We start from the raw sequence: 21,628 nt of genomic DNA, 5'->3' as shown, positions 1-21,628 counted from the left end.
TACATTTAATAATAATCCCATTACAAGAATACCTTCATATGTTACAAAATTAGCAGACTTTAAAGAATTTTTTGAAGGTGAAATAAAACCTTTCCTTGAACTAAATTCCACGGAGAACATCTCAGAAATATACATCTGGGACTCCTTAAAAGTATATATATATATATATATATATATATATATATATATATATATATATATATATATATATATATATATATATATATATATGTAAAAGTACTATCCTGATATATAAATAAAAGAAAAATATGGAATAAAGACATGCTAGAATTACAAAAGAAAGCTGATACATTAAAATTAGAAATTCAAGAAGGAAATAAAGATTTAATTCAAGAATTACTACAAATTAACAACAAATATGCAGAAATTTTACATCACAAGACAATGATTAACCTAGAAAAGATAAAATTAAATTCTTATTCATCAAATCCAGCACATCAGAGACAACTAGTTAATAGAACAAAAAAAATAACAAAATCGAGGCAAATAAAATAATTATATAGCCCTAATACAAAGAAAAAAGCCACAGACCTAAATGGTATATTAGAAGCATTTAGATTACAATATAACAATGATAACCTCTCAAACATTCAGGGAAAACCTGACAAAAATATAAAAAAATATCTTAAAAACAAAATTCTTACTAGATTAACACAGGAACAAATTGATACTATAAGTAAACCAATTACTATGACATAATTAAGATCACAGATTAAAAAGCTTAAACTAAATAAAGCACCTGGCCCAGCTAACATAATACCAGAAATGTATAAATTAATACCTAATCAAGCTATATCTTTACTCTTAAAAGTATACTCCATAAGTTAATCAAGATATAATTATACCACCTTCATGGAAATACTCATTGATATCACCAATAATTAAATCAGCCAAAGATGAGAAACAATGTTTGTTGTATAGACCAATATCCTTATTAAATATTGATTATAAAATGTTCATGGCAATATATGCTGACAGGACTAAACACTTTCTTCCCATGCTAATTCATGATGACCAGACAGGATTTATTAAAGGAAGAAATAGATATGATAATCTTAAAAGAATTCTGTCATTGATAGATTATAGTATATGCAAACTTAAATTTAAACATAATATCCTTAGATATTAATAAAGCATTTGATTCTGTGAACTGGAATTTCCTTATGCTAGTCCTAAAAGAATATAATTTTCCTACATCCTTTATTGCCCTTAGCCAGTCACTATATAAAAATTCCATAGCATATGTTAAATTAGGATCATATAGATCTGGTCCCATACAAATCAAAAAAGGAACTAAACAAGGCTGTCCCTTATCACAACTGTTATTTGCATTACTTATAGAACCATTTGCAAATCAGATCAGATCAAATAGTAATATTAAAGGCATCTGCATCAACAAAACTTTATCTCTTAAGCTACAGCTATTTGCAGATGATATACTTCTTACCCTAACCAACACCAATGCATTTTTACAAGCTTTGTTTAAGGAAATAAATAATTTTCAAACTATCTCAGGTTTACAGTTCAATGAAAACAAAACAAAATTTATGTCATGTAATACTAAAAAGAACCATATAAACAAAAAATATTCCAAATACATAGCAGAAGATAATAAAATAGTATATTTAGGCATAGATCTACTTGAAGTCTTAACTGACTCACTTCTATATAATTATAATAAAATGCTAGATAAAATAGAGCAAATGATATCTAACTGGAACAAATATATGTTTACAATGGGAGATAGATTATATCTCATTAAATCAATTATTTTTCCTAAAGTATTATATCTAATATGTTTTTCACTGCCACCACCCAAGTATATCACTCAGAGATATAATAAACTAATATTACATTTTTTATGGTTGCCAAACAAATCCCAAATTGCCTTAAATAAACATTTACCAAATTGGGAAGATGGAGGAATCAATTTACCTGATATTGAGATATATATTATGTCCTATGTTGTTAAAAATATAACCCTATGGTCAAATGATCACTACAAACCTATATGGAAACAATTACATGAATAGGTCTATATTGAACTTAATCAAAACAACATATCAGATCATTTAACTATAATACCATTTCCTTTAGTTTGGATGCTAAAAGATTATCTAGAAGGTAAAAATAAAAAAAATAATAAACTCCCATCCAAATATATGAATATCACACTAACAACATTTAAAACATAGATAAGCAAAGTACCAAATATTAATTCATGGCTCTTTCTGACCTTCCCTATAGCTTCCACACCCACTATCCTTGATATATTCCAAATTCAGAAAATCTATATCCTCAAGATAAGCTCAATAAGCTACTGGCATCAGCTGGTAGAACAAGACAAAATATTAACTAAAGATCAGATAATCAGAAAATACAATATAAATAATGACTCATGGCTACTTCCACAAAATCTAAGGCAATACCTTATAAATAGAATTGGACAAATGCAAGATACAGTTAGACATACTGTCCCAAAGTTTATTGAATATATTATTATAATTAATAATCAACCTTATCAAGGTGCTGGATATCTATCTAAAATTTAAAAAATAATTAAAACAACAAAAATATACCAAACAGACACCTACTGGAATTATTATACACAGATAAACAATCACCCTCCTAATGAAAAGGAAAAAAAGATTATCTTAAAATCTTCTAAGAAGTCATCATTATCAATAAACTTGCAGTTATTCACATGGAGATATTTGAATACAAGCTTTTATACACCACATAAATTATCTAAGATGTATGCTAGTGAAGATCTATGTTGGAGATGTCAGACTAAAACAAGAGTTGACTGGCAACACATTTTTCATGAATGTAACTGTCTTACTTTGTATTGGAATAATATTAATTATTTTTTTCAGACTGTTTTTAATGAAAATTATCAATTATCAAAATCTATGATTTTATTCAACTCTCCTGTTCCGGATTGTGTGCCAAAAAAAGATTTTAAAACCTTATGGACTTTAATGGCAGCAGCTCGCAAAATCATCACCATTCACTGGAAAAGTGAGACTCCTCCTACATTTAATGAATTTAAAAATTTAGCTAGAAAAGTTGGACAAATGGAAATATCTACACTGAAGAACAGAACTACCCGACCTACATTCTTATACAACTCTTGGATGAAAATACTAGAAATAATTGAGAAAATGGACAAAGATATATGAACTTATATATCATTCTTCATGTTATACTTTAAACTTATTTATAGCTTTCTTCTTAACAGACACCAATGTATATAGTTATATAATGTTTTTAAAGTTTATAGGTTTTACAATTGTATATATATCATTTTCTTTTTTTGATTTCATGTAATATTTGACAAATTATCGATAAAAAAAAGATTTAAAAAAAAAAAAGAAAGTACAGTATATATGTCTTCTGGCTATTTCAATGAGGAGGGTTTTCCCTCTGTACAAGTACCTAGCTTTTGATGTGCTTTTAACCACGTGATAGTGGTGAAATATCAGCTAGCTATCTATAATGACACTTAGTTATTTTGTATGGTTGACTTGTTCTATTATGGTGTTGCAAAGATGATAGTATTGTTTTTGGTAAAGATGTGTCGTGGGGTGAAAAGCAGTGATTTAGTTTTTTAGGGTTTAAAGGTAGTTGTGGATTAGTTAGCCATGTTTCAATCAACAAAATGTTGGAGTTTAGAGAGATTTTGGCATAGCAGATTAGGGTTGAGCCATCAGCATAATGAACTAGGGTAGTATTTTTTTGTAGCGATGTAGAGATTATTGAAGAATATATTAAAAAGTATGAAACCAAGTGTAAGATCCTTGCGGGTCACCAATACGTACTGACAAGAAGGTGGAGAAATAATTTTCCTTTTCTCTGCTTGTGCTCTGTTTGAGCAATAGCTATGGAACTATTGCAGTGAAGAATTGGTGATCCCTAGGATGAGAACTTATGTAAGAGTTTCTGGTGGAAGTCAGTATCAAAAGCTTTTTGTAAGTCTAAGAAGATGATGAAGACCAGGTTTCCAGCATTTCTCTGGATGTTGACAGTGTTAATTAAAGTAGTAGTTGTGCTGTGATGAGGACAGAAGCCATATTGGGGTGAAGACAGAAGCAGTATCGGGGTGAAGACAGAAGCAGGTTATCTCTTAGGTAGTTCAGAAGTTGAGCACAAATGACTTTTTCTTATATTTTGACAGGGGAGGTAAAATAGCAATTGGCCTATAGTTTGAAAGATCTGTATCAATTCTGCCTTTGTGCAATGGAATAATGATTTTTTTTTCATAGCAAGAGGACTTTATTTTCAGATATTGATCTATTTATCAGAACTGAGACTGGACATGCAATAGCGTCACCTTCAGTTTTAAGATATTCACCAAGTAGATTATCAGGGGTAGTTGCAACAGGCTTTAATTTTTACAGGTACCTTTTGATGGTATCTGTTTGATCGGTTTGGAATGAGAATGTTGAGAGAGGTTATTTGATTGAGAAGGGACCTCAAGCGCTCGATTAGTTGCCCAGATGGTTAATGAATGTACTGTTTGTATAAAGTGGGCAATGAGTTGATTGGCTGTGGTATGACTTTGCTTTTGTGTCTTTGGTGTTGGATATGCAGCTTGTCCTAGCTTTAACAGTTTATTGAGTGAGACCCAAAACTGTTTTGGATTATTAGTGAGTATGTTTTGATTGGCTGAGTAGTACATTTCCTTAGCATTGGTGATAAGCTGTTTTGTTACTAATAGTATTATATATGCCAGCTTGTAGTATATGTCAGGGTAGATAAAAGGTCTATCATATTCTGGGCGTGTCATAAATAAATGTCACCATCATGGGCCCTGGATGGGACAGTGTATGCAGTATGTTGGGAAGTCTGACTAGTATAACCTAAAATATTGGCATTGATAAGTCAGTGCCCTCAGCAAGGTAAGAGGCCAAATCCTCATGTATGAGATGCAGCATTGCACTTGGTGTGCTGGAAAGACAAGCCATAACAGACATATGTTCCCTACACTGATAGTGTGGATGCCTCTGACAGGCTGGGTGGATGGGACAGCATCTTGGCTTGCTTGGATACTGTAGATATGTTTAGAGATGTGCATTTCTGCATGCAGTGGATGTCATCAATAACCACAATGCATTACTAATTAGAGAAATCTGGTGTTGTTCAGAAGCAGACAACAAAACCTTCTGCAGGGGACCAAGCCAAACAAAAAATATTGGAAAAATACTTTACAGTCATTCAATTGCGCACTCATGGAACAACCTTCCATTGTCCCCTCACTCCGCTACCAAAAGTGTCGAATTCAAAAAGCAATTAAAACTTTATTTCCAACATGCATGCGTATGTACTTGTCAAGAAATTACCTAATGAATTTTTCTTCTCTTCTCATAGGTTCATAGGTAGGTACTAGGCTATCAGCCCAAGGGCCTACGTAAGCCTAGCCAGCAAGGTTCCATAGCTGATGGCACCCAAGAAAGTTATTTTCCTGTGCCACTATCCAGCAGAGTCACAGAAGTGATCCCCGGGGTGTATTTCCTATTTCTCATCCACTCATCAAGATTTTTCTTGAAGAGTGCTAATGAAGAACTTTGCTTGACATAGATAGGTAGCTTGTTCTAGAGTATAGGAAGTCTCTGGGACAGGAATCTATCCCTCCAGCATGTCCTGTTTATTGTGGTGACAAGGTTTAGGTCCCTAGAGCATGTAGCTGGGAGGGATTGGGATTTCTTTAGGTGTAGCATGTCCAAACAGCTCTGGGTTTGACATAGCTTTATATGTTAGGCAGAGATCACCTTGGAGTAGGTGATATGCTACCTAAACTGTCTACATATATTACTCTCTCTGCAGTTAGTACCCATGCTATTAAATGCATCTTTGTTGTACTATGCCATAGCATTACTCTGATTTTTTTTTTTATTTTAGGCATTGCTACATTCCTTGTAAATAACGTAATGATAACCAAATTTCTCAAAAATATTGTTACTGCATTCCAAAATACTGTACTTTTGCCTTGTATATATTCATATTGCATATTTCTCATTGTTTTTGTACTGTTACGTATCCTACAACTTGAATTGTTAGGTTTTTCTTATTTTTTAATTACTTTCCCGGAGCTTTTCTCCTCAGGTCTCCACTGAAAAAGGGCTCTCTGGGCCCAGTCAGACCAACCTTTTTGGTTAATTTGGTTAACAAATGTAAAAATGAAAAATAAAATAAATAAAAAATTGTTGTGACATCTCTGCTGCTACACTAGTAGCTTCTAGACAAATAGTTCATATGTAAAACAACTGAAACCCATGAATCCACACACAATTTTATTGAAGGAACTTAAACTCCAACTCTATTAGGTCAGCTCCAACAGCCTTCAAAGAGTAAAACCATAAGCATCAAACCACACCTTAAATACCATTCTCTGAGTATGCCTGAACATTCCAATTAAATATTTAAATTAAATTAAAAACTTCCAATTACAAGAGTCAGGGTCCCATATCTTAAAATAAAGACAGTTTCTTTATATAACAATTTTCTTTTTATATTAAAACATTCATCATGCAAAGTAAATTTATTTCCAAAATAGTGCCCCTAAGGGCTTCAGGATCATTCATATGATGTAACTTAAAGTGCATAGCAAGAGGGCTGTCAAGTTCTTATGCATTTAAAAGAAGAAACCATCTTCCTCAATCTACCCAGGAGATGAAAAAGATGAAACACAATGAACATTTAAATGAAGCATATGTCATCCAATTTACCTAGATGCTAACAATAAAATTCCCCTGTCATGTCTATTTACCAAATAACTGAGGAGCATTTTTCCCTAATCTCTTAATTCCATTAGCAAAGAAAGTCACAGTGGTACTTTTTACGTCATTGTGATGTCGCCTGTGTTGTTCCCCTGAAGGGAGTATACCATTACAACAGTCACTGCTGTGTTAATGCACTTCCAGCCACCCACCTTATATTCAGGACCCGCATAACAGATCCATAAGAGATATTGCAAGTGATCCCTGTACAATACCTACGGAAATATTTTACACTCCCTGCAGCACCTTCTGAATGGTCTGCCATACCCAGTGCCTTCAGTAGCCATTTCTACTTTACCTTTTACAGTATTAAGGAATATGGTAGCATGTGTGTCTGCTCATATAGCTGTTATTTCATGATGTTTATCAGGTTGTGATGGCAGCATGACTGTGAAAGATGCCTCCATACTTTCACAGATACCTGTTATGGGAGGATTGTATCTGGTTGTGACTGGCATAATGATGCACTTGTGTTTAGACCTGAGAAATTATATTGTATCCCAGTATTGCACTGTTGTGCTTCAACAGACCATGAAGGAAAAGCTATAGAACAGAATGGCTGCATACTTTGTGCAGTCTGACACTACAGCAGAAAACTGTCTGTGCTTTTGTGAACAAAATTACCATATTCAGTACTGGTCTGGTTTACGCTCAGACTCTCCCAGTTTACACACACACAAACACACACACACACATATATATATATATATATATACATATATATATATATATATATATATATATATACATATATATATATATATATATATATATATATATATATATATATATATATATATATATATATATATATATATATATATAGATATATATATATATATATATATATATATATATATATATATATATATATATATATATATATAAATTTCAAAATGTGTATATGTCCCATGGGTTGGGAGAGTAGCCTAATGGTTAAGGTGTTTGCCTTACAAACATAAGGTGCAGAGTTTGAGTCTCACAAGGGATAATTGGCTAGGCATAAAATGACTCGCAAGGGCAGTTAGCTTCGTACTAATCTATGAACCTATGTATATCTGTGTGTGTATCTATTGCTTTCTCTCTGTATGATTAGATAGATACATATAGCTGTATATATATATATATATATATATATATATAGAATACCTGCCTGGGCCCAATGGGGCCAATGATATGTGCATGCATCCACAATATGCTTTGCAGCCAGTCATGCCCATGCAGTTAAGTGCAAAGCCTTGGTGGGTTGCAGAAATCATGAGATTCAGTGATACTTACCCATAACTGTCTCATTAGTGTAACTGCCATGCTCTCAGACACAAAAGTGCATAATAATGACAACCACAGCCATTGCAGTATTTATTGTGATACAGATTTTGACAACCTTTTGCGAAATTATAGGAGTGTAAAGGAGAGGATTGATTAGGGTATGCACATCTCCTACGGCTGAGGTAAGTATTGGGTGCACATCTCCTACGGCTGAGGTAAGCATTGGGTGCACATCTCCTACGGCTGAGGTAAGTATTGGGTGTACTGCATGCACATGTAGGGGAATAGTTTTCATAAAACAGCTGCCTGCTTTTCTTCTGCTGTTGTTAAAGTTAAAGGTGGGTTTGGCTTCTGAGACCTGACTGCTAATTGGGAACAGTGGACAAAGGGAGGGAGTTATTAAGCTTGAAGTTTGCAGCCACAGTATAACACTTCACAGCGTAAGGTATGTTTATTGGTGATAGGGCATACAGGCCTTCTGAAGGGGCTATGGAATGGATGCTTGACATTCATGAGTAGTGTTTGTTTTCCTGTTTGTTCTGAGGGTGCAGTTACTTTTCAAGTTGTTTGTCTATGTTGTGTGGTTTTAGGGGTGGGTGGGTAGAGTTCTGAAGTTGACAGAGTATCTTCTTCTTGTTGGGGGGGTTTATACGGGAATTGCTTCTCAAAATATATAACCTAGTTATGTTGTAAAAGGGGTGGGGAATGCCTTGTAACTATGTCTTTCTACTGTTGAGTGCAGGGATGGCCATGCATTCCAGTGTGTCCTTAGTCTGATGTGATGTTGTAGGGGGAAACAAAATGCTTTTGAAAAAAGTTTCCATCTGGTGGCATTTGGGGAGTGGAAATTACATTCCCTGCTATATTTTCTATTGCAGTTTATCAGCGGGAAAGGGAAAGTCATTTTTAAAATGTCCCTTTCTATTTGTGGGTTGAAGGAAATTGCCCATGGGAATGTTTGCCTTTGTTGGTGTTTTTGGGGAGGAACAATCCTTTTAAAAATGTGTCTCTTTGTTTTTGTAGGTGGGGTGGGAGTAAAACCATATAGCAATTATATGACATGAAGTATAATTTATAAGCAACATGTTCTTCTAGCCTTGGTGTGTGTGTGTGTGTGGGGGGGGGGGCTATAATGACGCTAAGGGCCATCCATAGAGTGTGACTAACCTGACACAGGTGGCTTGCAGTAGGGATCAAACCCATGCTGTGGTGCACATCTACAAAGGACACAGACACACACCAATGGGCCATACTGCTTGGATACCTTTATTTGTAACTGAAAATGCATATCATGGAGAGGGTGATAGTCATTAAAGGACATATGAGTACATAGGCAATACATGTCACAATTTAACCTGAAGTGAACTAGCAGGGTATAGGGCACCTCAACTGTATACCTCCTCATGTGTGACTTTTTTACTCTATGTAATTTTGTGCGGCCATGACACATAGAACATGTGCCAAGATGCAGACATCAAGTAAGAAAGCAACTGGATGATTCACAGGTACATGATACACTATGTGGTGTGTTAGAAGAACACCCATGACTGGCTACAGACTGCTGCCCCACAGCAGGCATCTTTAAACATGATCTGTGCCTCAGTGTGGGTCCAGTATTGCACAGGTGGTTTACTTTAATGTGGGTGTGGGTATCATGGACGTTTCAGGCCAACATCATCTTTATTTATGTTTATCCCCACATTTAGAGACCATAATGGTGCTAAAGGAGAGGATGAGGATGGAGACCTTTTTCTAGGCACAGACTGACATCTTGTTGTAGGTCATCCATGAACATGGTCAGAGGATCCTCCTTCTGAAGAGGAATGACTTGAAATTCTGCAAATGATTTGGTTGACCTTGTTACACAAGTAAAGGCTATTACAAGAGCAAGTGCACCATAGGGCTACCAACATGATCTATCATGCCTTTAATAAGGTAACCTACCTTATACAGGAGCAGATGGCCAAAGATGAGAGTCTACGTACACAATTATCACTAAAAAACATGGAAGAGTTCCTGGCATCTCTGTCTGGGGGACATGAAAGCACCCTCATACCCACAGGAGAAGCTGATATCAGTGCAGAATGTCATTGACCACCATTGGTATCATTGAGTGATGTCCAGCTAGGTATTCATATCTATATATGTATATATGTATATATATATATATATATATATATATATATATATATGTATATATATATATATATATATATATATATATATATATATATATATCTATATATATATATATACATACAGAGAGAGAGATGTATGTATATATGCCAGAACCAGACCATACTGATATACAGAGGTTTTCAGCTGCAATGTCAGTCAGCATAAGATATGTGGCATATATTTTTGGCATGCCATTGTGTTTTACAACCATAGCATCACTGGGATTAAGTAGTGTCTCAAAGTTGAACTGATACATTTAGGTGTCTCCATTTAGTTTCATAGGTGCTTCAGTGTCTGGAAGTCTGATGTCAGGGACATATGTGAACCTGAAATGATGACTGTCACAGCCTCCAGTCTGTAGCCATAGTAACACTATCAGGCAGATAACATGGTGAGGTTATCACCTCTCCTACAGATGCAGCTTCTGTTCCTGTGCATCCTACTCCTCAGTCACTAGATACCGCAGCGCCTGTGCTACCGTACCTCTCAGTCACTGGATACTGCAGTGCCTGTGCACCCCACCCCTCAGTTACTGGATACTGCAGTACCTGTGCACCTTACCCCTCAGTCACTGGATACTGCAGTACCTGTGCACCCTACCCCTCAGTCACTGGATACTGCAATACCTGTGCATCCTACCCCTCGGTCACTGGATACTGCAGTGCCTATGCACCCTACCCCTCAGTCATTGGATACTGCAGTGCTTGTGCACCTTATCCCTCAGTCACTGGATACTGCAGTACCTGTGCACCCTATCCCTCATTACCAGATACTTCAGTGCCTGTGCGCCACACTACTCCTCCGTCACTGGATACAGCAGCACCTGAGCTACTGTACCCCTGTGTCACTGGATAATGCAGTGCCTGTGCACCCTACTCCTTATTCATTGGGTACTGCAGTAGGAGATAAATTGGCTAACACATTAGCTCAGACTGCAACCTAAGCCCTAGTACCCAGGGTGTCAATGGGAAATGGCAGCATTTGTGAGCATGACAACAATATTAGGGCTAAGAGTAACAGTGAACACCAACACCTCGGTTCCTGCCCCACACTTCAGCTGTGAGGGTCCATAGCAGTCACACAATGGATGCCCAGAGCAGTCCTACAGGCACAATACATGGTCTGAGTGATAGCTTTGGTGGGGCTTTGCCCATTCATGTAGCATTTTGGGCAGCCACAGATATGGTCTACGTCCTCAGGATGCTGAGTACAACCACACACCATAAGCATTGCTGAGGCACATTGTGGATGCACATGTGAATGGGATGTGTGTGCTGGCCCTACCCATAACAAATCCTGCTGTTTACACTCACAGGGCACACCATGTTGTGTGCCAGGTGCAGAATATGCTAGTGAAATTCCTTGAAGGTGGTACCCTTAGAAGGGGGGGCATACACAATTTATGCACACACTTCCTGTCTGTGCCCTTGACCTTTCATAGACAAACTTGCATGATGCAGCAAATTCTGCAGGAGCTGCATATTCCCCCCACACACAGACACCCTCACATCAAACACCACCTCTCACCTTTGCACACATACTTTACACTGGATACTCTGCCCATTTACTGAACTGTCTTTACTATGCAAAACACACACCAGGCCTTGACACATACACTCTTCTACACTATTAATCACCTCAAGCGCATTGCCATCCTTTATCATTGTGATGATCCTCTGTTGGCATTCTAAGAAAAAAGTGATCATCTTTCTGACCCCATGCTATGACTTTTAATTATCAGAGATTGCGAGGCTTTAGTAATAAACAGTGTGAATGCAATAATTTACACTGTAAATGCAATAATTCAGATTTTTCCTGCATTTACTTACAATCATGCAATTCTAACACTCTCTATAATAATAATGATGGTTGTTTAGTTTTAACAAAACATTTGGATGTATGCCCATCCTAAACTCTTAACCACTTTCATTATGCACTAATATGTTACTCCAAAGTGGCTACATTGTGTGTTTTTGTTATGTATTCAGTTTTGTAGTTCTAACATGCTTGCACATCACCTGTATTGTCTTATTTAAGTGTCAGGTATAACAGCTCTGTCCAGTTATCTGTAATAGACAGCTGACACTTTATATTCCTGGGAGGAGAGCATTAAGCAGTTTGTAAATTTCCATGCATTCAACAAGCCTAGAATGAGAGTCTCTACCAGTTTGTTTATGTAGTTTTGCAGTATAGCTGATATTTGCTCCTCATTTCATTTTTATTTAACAAATAATACATTCCAGAAAGAGTTTCACATGATTTGTATAAAGTGCTTTGTGACCTTGGCAAGGGACAGTTTCAGAGTATAAAATTGTGTGTGTGAAGGACAATAAAATCTACAGAAAGTGTCTCTCCTTTTTTATAGACACCAACATAGATTCCTTTGATAAACAGCAAAAATAAAACAAAATGAAAGACAATCCTTCAGATTCTCAAAAGCTTGCATGGCGTGCATGATTAGTGTAAGAGGAAATTTTGCCAATATGGCGGCCGAGCGAGCCACGTGCGTGCGCGTTTGGCATGCGTGAGCACTCTAGCACTAGTGCTGCACGTTCCCAGCCCCCGTATGCAAATTACCCCATTTGCAGGTGAAAACCATGCAAATGAGGTAAATCTGCCATCCAGGAAGCAGGAATCAGGGCTTGCAGGACTAGCGTAATATGCAGAAATGACTCGGTTAGTAACCAAGTACGGTACTGCAAACTCCAAAACAGAGCTATGATAGCTCCAAATAAAGGCTGCATATCATTGAGGAAGCATGCCAATGGCATTGCAAACAATGCAATAAATAAAAATATCAACCTTTATGTTATGTCATATTACTCGATATTTCCTTACCGATATATGGAGCCTATAATATCAGCTTTGATAATGTCCAAAGATCATATGTTTTTATTAATCTACTTATCATATGAATTACTTAAGTTATAGCTAATTTTTAACATGATGTCTCTTCATGCTAGAAAATCTAAAAACTGTACATATGTAACTCAAACCTAAACCTTGTCTCAATTATGTATGTTTTCCTTTTTTGCCTGAACTTTTTTGCAACTGTTATGTCTCTACTTCGTACTACCTTACCATGTTATTATGAAATTGTTGAAATGTCAAACCTAAACCTTGTCTCAACTATGTATATGCTTTTCTCTTTTTTCCCTGAACTTTCATGCAACTGTTATGTTGAAACTTTTTATATCTTACCATGTTATGTTGCCATTTTTGAAATGTAACTTAAAACCTGTTGTACTGTGGAGCTTTTCTCCCCGGGTCTCTGCTGAAAAGGGATATGTATCCAGTTGGACTAACCCGGTAAAGAAATGTAAAATAAATAAATAAATAAATAAATGTCATGCTGATCTTGGCTGGGTAAGCATAGGGCAGAGGCGCGCAAACGGGATCGGGGGGAAAATAATAAAATAAACCTAAAATAAGCATTCTAACTAAAATCAGTATACTGCCATGCAAGTCAATGGCAGGCAGAAGACAACCTGGCCAGTGAATAGTGGCTGCTAAGGGGGGAGGCTCAGTGTGAGACATGTAACTATGCATTAGCAGGCAATCCTATGCAAATGAGGGGAAGAATAGTGAATCCCAGGTTTTCCCCAGCATGTGAGGCAGGTCCCAACAGTGTAAGACTATGACTAGCCGAGTACAAAACTAGGAGGTAGGTGACATCGTGGGTGGGTGTGTCAGGCATACTGTAAGTGTATTGGAGCCGTGTGGCCTGGGTTTGCGCCTAGCGTAGTACAGCTAAGCTAGGGGGTGTGTCTACACCTGCCTAGCACTCTATACAAAGTGTAAGTAGGTGTGTGAGCACTGCACCGGGATTTACAGGAAGAAAAAAGATGTTACACCAAGAAATAGCAGCAGTGTGGCCATATGAGCACTCTGTTTGTGTGGTGCACACATGGGCTTAAAAAGGAAGGCAATGGGAAGGGAAAACAGCAGTAGGAAGGTATACAAGGAGAACTAGCTCAGCTGGCAGGTGAAATGTATCAGAATCAGCCAATTACATTACACAGACAGCAGACCAGCTCAGCACAGAACACTACTATAAACTAAGAAAACACCTTCCCCTCTGGTGTTTCCCACATTCAACACCACTGGTGTATACAAGTGGGGAAATGTTAACAAACAAACCTACAAAATGAGAAGGGCTGCAGCAGTCAACATAGAACAACATGTGCAAGAGGCTGAGGGTGGTGAGGATGTGCATGCTGCCAAACAACCCACAGTGAGGAGATGGAGAAGGGAGTGCAGACCCAGGGCAACCTAGCAGGGGCTACATGATCTGAAGATAGTGGAGCACTATAGGGTGGACAGAGACCTCCTACAGTAAATTGTTGAACTGTGCCTGCCACATCTGACACACCAAACTGACCAAGGGAAAGCCATCCCAGTGGACACCAAGGTAAGTGTAGGCCTAGGTATACTAGCCACAGGTACCTCCCAAAGCACAACTGAGGATATCATACGGATCTCACAGGCATCAGCATCTATAGTATTCCACCGGTTCCTGGATGCCATGTCAGCACATGCCAGTGAGCATGTATATTTCCTCAACACCCGTGAGGTGTTGACCAGCAATATGCGTCTCTTCCACCAAATAGCAGAATACCCTGGGGTAGTGGGTGCTATAGACAGCATGCACATATGCATCAAAGCACCATCCGGTGAGCAGGGTAGGGCCTACATCAACTGCAGGAGCATTCCCTCCATCAACTGCCAGGTTGTTTGTGATGCCCAGGGCATTATAATGAATGTGTGTGCTGGCTATGACAATTCCCACATATAGCATCTGACGCAGCTGTACCAGAGATTTGCCAATGTGGACATCCCCTACGATCACCTAGTGGGGGATGCTGGGTACCCACTAGAGCCATGGCTGATGACACCCATCAGAAATGCACACTCACCTGAACAACAGGACCATAATGAGGCACACACACAGGCCAGACATATAATAGAGCATGTGTTTGAGATGCTCAGGTCATGGTTCTGGAGTCTGGACACATCCGATGGAGCCTTGCAGTATTCACCAGCTACATGTACCCAAATTGTTATGGTATGTGCTATGCTACACAATATGAACCTGCGGAAACAGCTGCAGCAGGGATAGCATGGGGCAGGCCCACACAGCCCTCCACCAATGCCAAGGCCTGCACAGGCACAGAGCGACCCAGAGGAGTAACAGCCTGTGCCTGTCCCAGTAGGCAGAAGGAGGCATGCCCAGTATGCCATGGCCTTGGCAAAGAGGCAATGCATAGCACATGCACTGACACAGTAGGGACCCAGGGAATGACACCTCTCTCTGACTTGCACATACAGTAAAGGGGATGCCAAATATGACACTACCTGTGCTCAACCATGTATAGGGAGTGTACTATGTGCATCCAACATAGGCAGCCCTCCAGCACCATCCGCAAGTCTGGAACACCCTCAAGGTAATTCAATCAACCTACCAATTGCCAAATGGAGTAGAATGTGTTGTTACCTGCAGCTATGGTATGGATGTGAGCATGCAAGGGAAATGGGTGGCTGAATGTTATGGCAGTAGTCAGTAGACACCCATAGTGCATCATGACATCGGCAACACATACTGGAGTCACCATAGTAGCCAGTATTACACAGGCTGACAAAACCCACTGCAGGAAATGTGCTGTGTGACATGTGTGTCCATATGACCCAAACATGCCAGTCAGGATGGTTCACATACCCAACAACAGTCTCAGCCAGCAAGACAGGTGTAGACAAACCCAAACAGAGCCTGTGGCATGGCCCCAGAATGATGGCTATGGTTATCCCCCCCAGGCCTTCACAGACAGACCATAGCACTGCAGGCAGTGAGGTGTTAGTTCTGAAGGGTAGAATGACAGACAATAACATGTAGGGCAACCAATGCAATGATCTGTAGTACACTGGCATGCCTCTAATCAGCATGATAGTTAGCAATACAGAATGAAATGGAGTACCTGACATATCAGTACAGTCATAGCAGATGTGTACAAGTGTCACGTGTGCCCCCCACATCCTACATAGTAATGTAATAACTGTCAGGTGTGCCCCCCAACCCTATGTAGAAATGTAGAAATAGTCAGTTGTGCCCCCCCATCCAACATAGTAATGTAATAACAGTCAGGTGTTCTCCCCCCACTCCTGTGTAGAACTGTAGAAACAGTCAGGTGTGCCCCCCTGCTATGCAGAAATGTAGTAAGAGTCAAAGCCAAATGATCGATGGATACCCTGCAAAGACAGCATGCTACCTGTAGATGTACAACACAAAGGACAGCACCGCAGCACAAACTACCTGGACACGATCCACAGATTCAATACAGACAGCGATACTGGGCATGCTCACACACGTAGAGAAATGAAGGCAATGTCAGTCTACAACATACTGAAAGGGCATACTCGGCATGCTTACACACTGAAACACAAGAAGGCCATTACTGCAAACACCAGTGGACCAGACATATCTGGCAGTTGCAGATGTTAGTGAAGACAGTCATCAGTATGCATCACTCATGCCTTGCACACACAGTGGATAGGAATACAGATATATATGTCAGGACAACACACTATAATACACCAAAGGTAGATGTACATAGATGTGTGGAAGAGGGTCACTGTGACAAGGAGCCATCCAGGCCTGTTCCACTCAGCACACAGCCAAAGGGCCCCAAACACATGAGGTGTAGATGTCACTCACTGCAGATACTAGACAGCAGTATCTGTCAGCATTACAGACTATGTATTGCACGTGCCAGCTGTGCAACATGACTGTACAAGGAAGTCATCATCTAGCAGCTGTATTCATGCACCTATGACATATGACCCCATGTGTGCCCACATGTGGTGTGTCAACCCGTACATGAATGGGTTATGGCCCATGCACACACCACCCTCCCCATAGCCCTACTATGACAAACCTGCTGAAGTAAACCAGTGTGAAATACTCCTTTGAGAGGATTGCATCCCAGTAATCTCCATGGCTCGTCCCATAATTGTGTACTGCTGTAGTGTGATAAAGTAGTTAGGTAGGTGTTCTAACCCTGGACTTGGCAACTGTGTGTGCATGTCTGATTGTGTAGAGAGTAATGCTTTTTAGGGTACTCACATTTTGTACAATTCATATACTCACCTTTGGCAAGGCTGCTGCTGTCACCCACCTAGAACTACACCTCTGGGAAGGTTGTTGCCTAGTAGTCGCCGAAGCATGTCCTGTAACTGCGTACTGCTGTAGTGTGCTAAAGTAGTTGAATAGGTGTTCTAAACCAGGACATGGTAACTATGTGCGTATCTAATTGTGTAGACAGCAGTGCTTTTTAGGCTACTCACACCCCATACAATTCACATACTCACATTTATCAAGATTGCTGCTGTCACCCACCTCGAACTACACCTCTAGGAAGGTTGCTGTCTAGTAGTCTCCGTAGCGTGTCCTATAACTGTGTACTGCTGTAGTGTGGTAAAGTAGTTAGGTAGACGTTCTAACCCCAGATGTGGCAACTGTGTGTGCATGAATGTCTGTGTCTAATTGAATAGAGAGCAATGCTTTTTAGGGTATTCATACTCCATACAATTCATATATTCACCTTTGGCAAGGCTGCTGATGTCACCCACCTAGAACTACACCTCTGGGAAGGTTGTTGGCTAGTAATCTCCGTAATGCATCCTGTAACTGCGTACTGCTGTAGTGTGATAAAGTAGCTAGGTAGGTGTTCTAACCCTGGACTTGGCAACTGTGTGTGCATGTCTGATTGTGTACAGAGCAATGTTTTTAGGGTACTCACACTCCGTACAATTCATATACTCATCTTTGGCAAGGCTGCTGATGTCACTCACCTAGAACTACACCTCTGGGAAGGGTGTTGCCTCGTAATCTCCGAGCGTGTCCTGTAATTGTGTACTGCTGTAGTGTGAAAAAGTAGTTAGATAGGTGTTCTAACCCCGGATGTGGCAACTGTGTGTGCGTGTCTGTCTTTGTATGAGTGTATAAAGACCAATGCATTTTAGGGTACTCACACTCCGTATAATTCATATACTCACCTTTGGCAAGGTTGCTGATGTCACCCCCCCCCTAGAACTACACCTCTGGGTAGGTTGTTGTCTAGTAATCTCCATAGCGCATCCTGTAACTGCATACTGCTGTAGTGTGATAAAGTAGTTAGGTAGGTGTACTAACCCCGGATGTGGTGAGTCTGTGTGCGTGTCTGATTGTGTAGAGCACAATGCTTTTTAGGGTACTCACACTTCGTACAATTCATATACTTACCTTTGGCAAGGCTGCTGATGTCACCCACCTAGAACTACACCTCTGGGAAGGTTGCTCCCTCATAATCTCCATAGCACATCCAGTAACTGCTTACTGCTGTAGTGTGATAAAGTAAGGTAGGTGTTCTAACCCTGGATGTGATGAGTATTTGTGTGTGTGAGTCTTTGTGTGTGTGTGTGGGTGTGTGGGTGTGAGGGTGTGTGTGTGTGTGTGTGTGTGTGTGTGTGTGTGTGTGTGTGTGTGTGTGTGTGTGTCTGATTGTGTAGAGAGCAATGTTTTTAGGGTACTCACGCTCCGTACAATTCATATACTCACCTTTGGCAAGGCTGCTGATGTCACCCACCTAAAACTACACCTCTGGGAAGGTTGTAGCTCAGTACTCTCTGTAGCGCGTCCGGTAACTGCTTACTCCTGGAGTGTGATGTAGAACTGTGGTAGGGTTCCATCTTCACCCATGGCAGTTATGGATGTTTTGTTTGGGTTTTAATGTCTGTGTACAGAGCAATGCATCATAGGCTAGTCACTCACATACATTTCAAATGCCCTACTTTGGTAAACCTGCTGATGTCATTCATTGTGAAATGCACCTTTGGGAAAAAAGTACTCCAGTAGTCCCTGTGGTGCGTCCTATAACAGCTCCATGTTGTAGTGTGATATAGACCTCTGTTAGGGGTTCTATACTCGCACATGTTGGTTGTGGATGTTTTGTGTGTGTCTCACTCGCTGTGTAGGGAGCATTGCATTTTAAGCTAGTCACTCACAGTACATATCACATGGCCTACTTTGGCAATCCTGCTGATGTCATTCAGTGTGAAATACACCTTTGGGGAAGATGTACTCCAGTAATGTCCATGGGGCATACTATAACTGCGTAGTGTAATAAACTAATTAGGTAGGGGTTCTACTCCCAGTGTATGTGTGTGTGACTCATATCCTGGGTGGCATTGAATGTGTGTGTGACACCTGGGCCCAATGTGTGGTGGGTTTTGTAAAATTCTTATATGGTGGCCCTAGTACATATCACAATGTCCACTGTACAGGGATAACAGTTGTGAAATAGCTGAGAGGCTGGGGTGCATATCCACACTCATTCATGTGACATCAAGGCCAGGCAATCACAGTTAGCAACCCCAGTATTGCCCAGAGCACACTCTCACCCATGACTCATACACTCACACATGCCTAGGCAACAGCCAATATGTTTGCAGTACACTGCATATTTGCCACTGATAATAACTATGGAGTGATATCAGTGAGCTACAGAGGGCATGTCACCCTCCCCATCTGTCCAATATGCACAGACATGCAGGCAGTGCACCTCCCCCATGTTCTCCAATGGACACCTGCACCACCTGTGTTGTCTTCACATATGACCCACAACAGACATACAATGCCTGGCAACATGCCCTGTATGGACAGATGACACTGACACTAGGGAATGCTGTTAGCATGCTATCAATGTAGGTGCAGGGTAAACCTGCTGCCCATTACCAGTCCCTACCACAGGTGGGGAAGACTGGTACATCTGATGATAATCTGTGTTCACAGCATGGGCCAGGCAACCCAGGTACAGTTCCACATGTCACTGTACATGCATGTGGGAGGTGTGCACATCCTAGACACCGCCCATGTCATGGACTGAGGAACGCACACATGGCAAGTGATGCACAGCATTGGCGACACACAATAGTCACCCAGGTGACTGGATGGGGGATACAATACCCACCTGTGTGGGCAAATGCAGAAACTACAGCACTGAGCCACAATGCAAACCATTGTCATGTGGCCTGATGCCAAGGTATACCCATCGCCTACCCTTGTATAGCCTGCTGGCACAGTTGACCACCACACACCCGTGCAGACATGCACCCATGCATGTCAGTACTGGCACCCTGTGCATTTGTGTGTGTTGTATGATGTGTATATCCACATCCACACTCACTACAACCCCCAGGGACATACTGAATCATGCTGTCTGATGTCTGACACCTCCTCATAACTGTTGCCCATACAACCTTCGTATGACTCATGTGGTGCATGTGATACCTGCACAGTGATGTGTTGTGGCAATCCCACTACTGATGAGTTGTACTCCTGGCCCTCCCAACTGTGTAAATGTGTGTGCGTCCCTGTGAGAGTGTGGCTGTGTTGACGCTGGCACCTGTTCATGCAGACAGGCACGTGTATGTCACCTACCATATAGCTGCCATATCCCTGTTACAGATGTCACTCACCATAACATATATGTTCTGAGTGCACCACAACAGGTAACCCATGTGGTGCATCCAATAACTGCATTGAACTGTGATAACACTACATAGTTGTCAGGGGTTTGACACCCTATGCTGGTAGGTGTGTGACACAAACATGCTTCAGTTTTACTCTCCCACTCCTCCCTGACATGTATTTGCTTCTCTCTGCCTCTTCCACTCCCTTTCTAGTGGATGTGGAGACCCACACCTGCTTTACTTAGGCAGCAGCTTGTGTTTTGTAAGTGATGCTCATGATCAGCTGATGGCCTCTGCATGAATTGCAGACCCCCCCTAGCTGATTGCATGTGGAACAGCTGTGGTAACATTCACATAGCCAATAACTCCAATATCTAGGAACATCATGGTGGTGTTGGCCCTTTTCATTCACTGTGAGAGGGAACTAGATCTGTTGTTTGGCAAACAGCATCTCAGATGGATTGGGGATTTACCTCTAACAACATACACTGTGAAGAGAGGTTAACAAACAGGAGAGGCATGTGCCGGACCTGACTACAGACTGTAAGTGCTGCTGTACTGCACTTGGAGTAATGTTGGTTTCACAATGTTTGTCTGGATATGGCTGTCGTACATGTCTCAATACCTGCCATGTCAATTCCATGTTTATGAGGAATCCCCATGTGCAGGGTCATCTGCAGACTGGGCTGTGTTGTGCCTTTGGTTTCATATGTTACCCACAGAGCATCTATCTGTGGACTGCAGAAGATAGTGTGAGGATTGCAGTCTGTAGATGGTGAAGGCCATGACAGTTACTGATGTCATATCCCTCATAGGACATATGTTGCAACAAACCCCGTTACAGCAGTAAATGTATGAGGTTATCACAGCAACATGTC

Source organism: Protopterus annectens, chromosome 5.part0 (genome assembly GCF_019279795.1).
Source record: "Protopterus annectens isolate FY-2018-M chromosome 5.part0, PAN1.0, whole genome shotgun sequence".
Taxonomy (NCBI): Eukaryota; Metazoa; Chordata; order Ceratodontiformes; family Protopteridae; genus Protopterus; species Protopterus annectens.
The sequence above is the reverse complement of the archived record's forward strand: the minus strand, read 5'-3'. Positions refer to the sequence as shown.